This window comes from Bos indicus, chromosome 17 (genome assembly GCF_029378745.1).
Source record: "Bos indicus isolate NIAB-ARS_2022 breed Sahiwal x Tharparkar chromosome 17, NIAB-ARS_B.indTharparkar_mat_pri_1.0, whole genome shotgun sequence".
NCBI classification, from domain to species: Eukaryota; Metazoa; Chordata; class Mammalia; order Artiodactyla; family Bovidae; genus Bos; species Bos indicus.
This window is the reverse complement of record NC_091776.1, coordinates 28425151-28433450: the sequence shown is the minus strand read 5'-3', so window position 1 is coordinate 28433450 and position 8300 is coordinate 28425151. Positions and strand designations below refer to the sequence as shown.

The window sequence follows — 8300 nt, the reverse complement described above, 5'->3', positions numbered from 1 at the left end:
GTATACTTGCTTTACAAAAAGTCATACTAAGTTCACAAACACCCAAAAACTCACCACCTGATGTGGCCCTGCCCATCAGAGGGACATAATCTAGCTCCACCCACCAGAACTAAAGGTAGGTTTTAAACATTAATGCAATCCTTACCTTGTTATTTTTAGAGCTCTGTTAAACAAACAAGTGCCTACTGTGTACAAGGCACGGTGTTGTTTCATGAAGAACAATAAGAATTTTTTGATTTAGTGTAAGAGAGATAAAACCACCATATAAATAATTATCATATAAGGTAGAAAGTGATAAGTGCCATATGAGAGATAAAAATAAAATGCTAAGGGAGTTCAGAGAAAAGAGAATTCACACATTTATGTGTGACTGACCTATTTTTACTAACACTATGATAATCTTAGCTATGTGGCTCATCTCAACCTTCTGTAGGGGACAGTCTTTATAAAGACATCCTATTTATAATACAGACTTCGTCCAACCACCGAGTGCCTGCAGGCTGACAGTGTAATGGCATCAAAACTGGAGAGTTTCAGTGGGTTTAAGCTCTAGATCAGTGGAGGTATCAGAAATGGAGGCTTAACATTAATTCAGCTTGGGGGCTGTAATTGTTAGGTGTGAGCCAGTGTGCAGTTTTAATCACTGGCAATGGGCAAAGGGAAATATTGAGAAAATCAGAAAGTATAATTAATGTATTCATGGTTATCTTTTTTTTCTGGATACAGTTGCTAATGCTCTACCCATGGAGGAAGCAAGTTTAAAGTGTGAAGAGACATCTTTCCCTTCATTTTAAGAGACCTTCTGTCCACCCTCTCTTTGCAGACACCACCAAAATAGAGCTACTGTATACCATCATAAGCCCTGGGTGTGTAGCTCATGGTGGTCAGCCTATGCTTTCCCAGACATGTGAAGACTCAGCTCCATTAGTTGCTGAGCTCAGATTTACCAGGTCTGCTAAATGGATGTCCCAGTGCACCAGATGAAGAGATCAGAATAAGTTTTTCTGCTCTGAGTCCAGCTTTTGGCTCACTGAACTGTGATCATTTCTTTTAAATCCTGCTGAACTTACCTGGCTTTTAAACTAAATTTCAAAAAAAAAATAAAAATAAAATAAATTTCATATCTTTCCATCTTTAAGCAGATCATGCTATCTTATCAGCAGAAACAATAATTACTTTCCACCCCCTGGAAATAATAGTGATCAGAGCCAATGTCTTGTACTTAAATCTGAGCTCTCATCAAACATATCTAAAAGGCAAACAGCAAATGCAACACAGTGGAAAAGCTCCAGATTTAGAGTTGGAATCCCCATTCAGTTGCTTAGTAATTGTGTTACTAGGGTAGATCAGTGAATTTCTTTGAGTCTTTGTTTAATCATCTGCAAAATGGATTGTTCTAGGATTAAGTATGAAATATAAATATAAGGCTTACAATGCTTCATAAGGTAGAGTATTATTTATTGAAGATCAACAGCTCTTTGGTTATTGAGAAATGCTTTTGGTTTCCCCTCAAATTGTATATACTGGGGCATTTAGTATAGCCATTCAATCTATACATCAAAGTAAAGACTTCATTCTTCCAGACATGCAGTTGGAGACATGTCTATAGAGGGGAGAGGAGTGCGATGTTATCCACCTTTTCAAGGCTATAGGCTTGCAAGCTCATTAAAGAAGTGGTCATCTTGTTAAATTCAGTCAGCTGAAAATGAACCTTCTATTCCTTTTCTAAATGGTACGTTATTCCATCAAACTCATTTTCATACATTTCACATAGAATATGAACATTTAAGTGAAAGAACAGTTCAGAAAATAGAGACAAGGACAGGGTAGTAATTACAACCCAACTTCCCTTGTGCTGACAGCAGCCAACTCATTTATTAAGTCAATGTAGTCAAGTAACACAGCAACATCACACTTGATTGAAATCTTGGCCAAGTCTGACAGATGTTCTCTACTCACTGTCAATCTCAAGTATGTTTTAATGAGTTTCAAGTGGCTGGAGCTCCCCTCTGCAGATGCCACTGTCGTAGGGATTGTGAACAAATTCTTCAGGGCAGTGGGTTTTGTATTTAATAAGTGGTGCATGGTAGGTAAGGGGTAGAAATCATTGCCGGAAATGCAGTCGCGACTCGAAACAGCCGCTCTGAGTCTGCAGTTGACAAGCCTCCTTCAAATCAGTTAAAACTCAGAGTAGTGCCCCAAAGCTAGTCTGTGTGTATAACATCTCTGTTCTAAAATGTTGATAAGAGTGTTTCAAAACCTCAATCTCTTTCGAGATTTAAGAAGCTTCTTGCTTTAGGAGACTCACTAAAGCCATAGAAACATTAAAACAAATTGCTTTGGTATTTTTACCATTGTTCCTCAATGGAATTGCAATGTCGAAAGGTTGAGAGAAAAAAGCTTACAAAATAATTCCTATTTACTTCTATGTATTTCTAGTGGGTTCAGTATAAGGGGTTTAGATGCTTTAAAAAAATAGTTTTCAGAGAAATACTTTGATATTTCTGCTGGTTTATAGGTCTGCTCGTTTCACTTTAAAAATTATTACCCATGTAGGGGAAAGCCATGGGGATAATATGTTCTTTGTTCAATCTCTGTCTCAAACAAATGGTTTATATATTTTGTATACTATCCCATAAAAATGAATATTGCTTAGCTGCTGTGTTGTATTAGATTTTTCCACACCAGGATAAATCCACTTCCTATTACTAGTCTCTATTTCCAGTTTAAATGTAATAGTTCATTTCTTTTTTCCCCCCTTATTCTTCTTTATACATCAGATATAAACCTTTTAATGATTTAAAGTATCTTTACACAATGTTCTGAATTGAACAATTCCGAAGAAATTACTTTGGTCTTATGATGCAGCAGTTTTTAAGAGCAAAGAAACTTTTGAGAAAGGTGCAAACCTCCCTGTAAGTCAGAAGAGATGTGTTGAAGTCCTAATTTAATTTATCCAATACATTGTCTAAAGAAAATAAAACACAAATATTAAAGGATTGCTTTATCAAATTTTTGCTATTTACAACTTTTCATGCTTGATTTAAAACCCAAAGCCTGTCAGAAAGCCAGATGGCAAGTAAGGACATCTCTGATACACTAATATTTGTAAGCTACGGCAAGGTAGAAAAGGATTTCCTTGTTTCTGAGGAGGTACAGGGTGTCATAGAACACCATTGTCCTGAATGTCTTCTGGAGAATGAGGATAAAGTTTCTGTGAAAAGATTATTTCTTAAAAAGAAAAAATCTGTATTATTATGTTAGGTTTCTGTAGCTCCATCTTTACATGTTTCCAGAGCCTGACTGCTACATAGAGCAATTAGTTTGTGCCAGAGAGCAAATGAGTATTGAGAGAAATCTCTGGGTTGAAATGCAGTGTGTGATAAACAGCAGAATCTGAAAGTGCTGCTTGTTAGTTAGAAATCAGTCCTGGGGTGGCCCCAGGGCTTATGGGTAGCAGCTTTAGATTATCCATTCTCATCTTTCTTTGGGCAGCCTTGCCCTTCTCTTAGGCATGGTATGTCCTCTGGGGAGCTGTTAATGGCACTGCCAAAAGTATATGACATTTAAATGGAACGCCAACTGAGAAAAACATTCATTGTGGCTTAGAAAGGCAATCAATAAGGTGGATATGGAGGCTTTGAGTAGATCTTTCTTCTCTCTCAAAGAGAAGGGCAGTAAGGGGTGAGGTTACTCATTGTAGGCTGATTACTGAGTGCAAAGCTGGTGGGTTTATTGAAGGTGTGTAAGTAGACCACAGAATCCATTAATTTAGGAGAGCATATTTGTATTTGCTCATTTGAATGTAAAGTTAAAGGGTGGCTTAGATCAACTGCGATATATAAAGTTATTGTTTACCAAAGCAGCCATCCAGTATCCTTGGCATTCTTTTAAATTGTGGGCAGGATGCATGGGCTGAAAAATTCAACCTCTGAAAAAGTGCAGCTTTGAAGCTGTAAAAAGTCACTAACTGCCTTAGCTGATTACATAGCAGGGCCTTTAGACCGCCAATCTCTTGGCAGGCATCCCTGCCTCACGTTTTCCTATTTATTTTTGCTGAAACTCTACCATGGATATTAAGCTAAAAGAAAAAAAAATGCAAGCATTTGTTTAAGAAAAATCTGGAAACTCTCTAATACGCTATGTGAACCGAGAAACACTAGTGTGGTGGTTCATTGTGAGCCACCAACTGTTACCACTTCAGCCTGAGAGCACTTTATATTCTTCTTCTTTAAGGTAGTAATTGGTAAGTACATTTTATGCTTGTAATCAATAGCTTTTATATTCAATGTACTATTTCTAAACAAAAAAGAAATATGTTAATATAAAAGCCATTGATCACAGGGAGCAAATGTCTTTTCCACATGCCACCCACCTGACTGAATAATACCAAAATTCTATATCGCTACCAACATGACAAATGCTACTATCATTAATTGGTTCTTCAATCTTTGTGGACCAGGAAAGAAGTCTCATTCCCAAATTTCCAGTGAAATTTACCAACACTTTGAGTCAGGACCCGACAAGGGTCCTCCTGCCAGGCATTAAGCCAACAGAAAGAGACTGAGTTCAGTTCCCACTGCAGGAAAGCTTCATTCTTTGATCAAAGAATGGAGTGATCTGAGCCCAGGTTCTAGAGCAAGGACTTTCAGTGAACAGTTGTGGGTGGGGCTGCCTGATGGCAATCTCTTGATAGACGCTGGGGCAGAGTTCTCACCTTTAGGCACAGCTGTGCTTCTCTCCACCCTTATGGCAGAAAGCCAAGAAGAACTAAACAGCCTCTTGATGAATGTGAAAGAGGAGAGTGAAAAAGTTGGCTTAAAGTTCAACATCCAGAAAACGAAGATCATGGCATCTGGCCCCATCACTTCATGGCAAATAGATGGGGAAACAGCGACCGACTTTATTTTTGGGGGGCTCCAAAATCACTGCAGATGGTGACTGCAGCCATGAAATTAAAAGACGCTTACTCCTTGGAAGAAAAGTTATGACCAACCTAGACAGGATGTTAAAAAGCAGAGATATTACTTTGCCAACGAAGGTCAGTCTAGTTAAGGCTATGGTTTTTCCAGTAGTCATGTATAGATGTGAGAGCTGGACTATAAAAAAAGCTGAGCCAAAGAATTGATGCTTTTGAACTTTTGTATTGGAGAAGACTTTTGAGAGTCCCTTGGATTGCAAGGAGATCCAACCAGTCCAGCCTAAAGGAGATCAATCCTGAATGTTCATTGGAAGGACTGATGGTGAAGCTGAAACTCCAATCCTTTGGCCACCTGATGTGAAGAACTGACTCATTTGAAAAGACCCTGATGCTGGGAAAGATTGAGGGCAGGAGGAGAAGGGGATGACAAGGGATGAGATGGTTGGATGGCATCACTGACTCAATGGACATGAGTTTGAGTAGGCTCCAGGAGTTGGTGATGGACAGGGAGGCCTGGCATGCTGCAGTCCATGGGGTCGCAAAGAGTCGGACACGACTGAGTGACTGAACTGAACTGATCTGAACTGCGCTTCTCTCACTCCAGATCTCGCTCCAAGTCTCATGAGGCAGGCTCAGTGTCTCTGCATATGGCCTTCAGCCATCTTGAATGGCTGTTTCCTGGGCAGTGCTCTACATACTATTCCTGAGATGCAGGGTCCGTGCAGCCATTTCTCACTAGGAATTACGGCTTCAAGGACTGGGGACAAGGCCTCTGCAAGTGGCTCACTATGGGCAAGAGAAACTAGATGAAGCACAAAGAAAAAGAAAACAAAAAAAAAAGGTGAGCATTTATTTCATTACTCGCATTCTATTTTTATTCCCTAGGAATTGTTAATCAAGTTTGCTGGTGTCAAAACCATGACTCATGTAGAAAAATAGTGTCGTGCATGTGATATAAACCAGAAAATATGATTTGAGGTGTTTTTCTTTTTCCTAGAAGGAGTGATGAGTTTTCACATATGTGTGTATTGTTTGTATTGCTTGTGTATATGTACATATATGTGAGTGTGCGTGTATATATGGGATCTCATGGAACCACACTTCCCTGGTCTTCTCCATGACTCACATGGATGTGTATATATATATATATATATTTTTTTTTTTTTTTTGGCCACTTGGAGGTGCATGAAGGATCTTAGTTCCCCAGCCTTGTGTTGAACTCATGCCCTTTGCAGTGGAAGAAGCTCTGAGTCCTAACGACTAGACTACCAGAGTATTCCCTAGTGACATGACTTGAATTACTTGTTACATCTATATCTGTACACCATCCTATGCTGTCCCCCCCCCCCCCACACATATATATATATATACGGATGACATATACATGACATTTACACACATACACATATATTTATACTGACTTATACCCCTTTATCTGGCTTCCCAGGTGGCGCTAGTGGTAAAGAACCCACCTGCCAACACAGGAGACATAAGAGGTGTATATTTGAGTTCTGGGTCAGGAAGATCCCTTGGAGGTCATGGCAACCCACTCCAGTATTCTTGCCTGGAGAACCAGCATGGACAGAGGAGCCTGGTGGGCCACAGTCCATGGGGTTGCAAAGAGTTGGACACGACTGAAACTATTTAGCATGCACACGCACGCAAAGCCCTTTATCACCTTGTCTTTCACACGACTGAGGAAAAAGATTTCCAAAGTATCTGATTCTTTCCAGCAGTAGGGCCCCTGAGTTGAGTTGAAGTTTTTCCTCTGTAGAAGCAAGCTCTGTCATGTTACAGAATCTATTGTTTAGTTTCGTGTCACTGGCCAGTGTGTAAAGTGGGGGCATCCTGCTGAGTAGGAAAATGATATGCAGCCTACCTTTAGCTTGCTGAACTCAAAGATTCATCCACTGGAGGAAAGAACACCCCCCCCCCCTTTTTTTTAAACTTTTGAGAACGGACTTCCTGGTGGCCCAGTGGTTAAGGCTCTGCACTCTTAATGCAGGGGGTCCGGTTTCAATCCCTGGTCAGGGAACAAGATCACACATGCAACAACTAAGACCTCTCTCAGCCTAAAGAAAAACACCAATACAGTATACTAACGCATATATATGGAATTTAGAAAGACGGTAACAATAACCCTGTATACGAGACAGCAAAAGAAACACTGATGTATAGAACAGTCTTTTGGACTCTGTGGGAGAGGGAGAGGGTGGGATGATTTGGGAGAATGGCATTGAAATACGTATAATATCATATATGGAATGAGTCGCCAGTCCAGGTTCGATGCACGATACTGGATGCTTGGGGCTGGTGCACTGGGACGACCCAGAGGGAGGGAATGGGGAGGGAGGAGGGAGGAGGGTTCAGGATGGGGAACACATGTATACCTGTGGCGGATTCATTTCGATATTTGGCAAAACCAATACAATAGTGTAAAGTTTAAAAATAAAATAAAATTATATTAAAAAAGTAAAAATAAAAAAAATGAGAAGATGCCATGGAAGACACACATTTTTATAAAAAGGGAAATCTTTTTTTCTGAAGAGTATCATTTTATGATCTAGCAGTGACCTTGCTTGTATCAAGACCTATGACTTTATCTGATGTATTAGGCATTTGTATTTTTCATATAAATTCACAAAACATAATTTGTGGGTGAAAAAAATCAGACACATTGGATTATTTTCAAACAGAAAATAATGAAAAGATGTGAAACTGTAAAATGTAGCTAAGCCACTAAGATGAGATGGAATTCAGAGATCAGCAAGGAGAAATGGAGTAACCAATAATCTCTGAATTAGAAATTTAACAATAATGCAGTCAACCTTACATCATAGATTAAATCATGATATTGGCCATTATATACACAATGGTATCATGATAGAAACTTATTTCTCCAGGTTTGATACTTTGGAAATATATTCTGAAATGCAAGTATGAAGGAGCCTGGTAGATTAGAATGGGGATTTTTTCCCCTTATACAAATAGATAAAAATTAGGTTAACAGTGAAAGTGAAAATGTTAGTTGCTCGGTCCTGTCCGACTCTTTGCAACCCTATGGACTGTAGCCCACAAGGCTTCTCTGTTCATGGAATTCTCCAGTCAAGAATACTGGAGTGGGTTGCAATTTCCTTCTTCAGGGTATCTTCCCAACCAGGGATCAAACCTGGGTCTCTTGCTTTACAGGCAGATTCTTTAACATTTGAGCTACCAAGGGTTAACAGTACATTCTTTTAAATGACTCTACACCAGCAATATTTAATTTCTGGTCTTTAGTCTTAAGATACAAAATACTGTGGAAAACTTAAATGGCATCAATTTTGTACTTTGCTTTAAATATGGAGTCCCTGAACTAAATGAAGTTCCTTATAAACAG

General features: G+C 39.3%; 1 non-coding gene across 1 annotated transcript; it reads left to right on the top strand.

Moving 5' to 3' along the window:
• Positions 1 to 6883: 6883 nt before the first annotated feature.
• On the top strand, positions 6884 to 6956 carry TRNAK-CUU (transfer RNA lysine (anticodon CUU)). The gene has a single exon. It is a non-coding gene; the product is annotated as a tRNA-Lys (tRNA).
• Positions 6957 to 8300: the final 1344 nt, after the last annotated feature.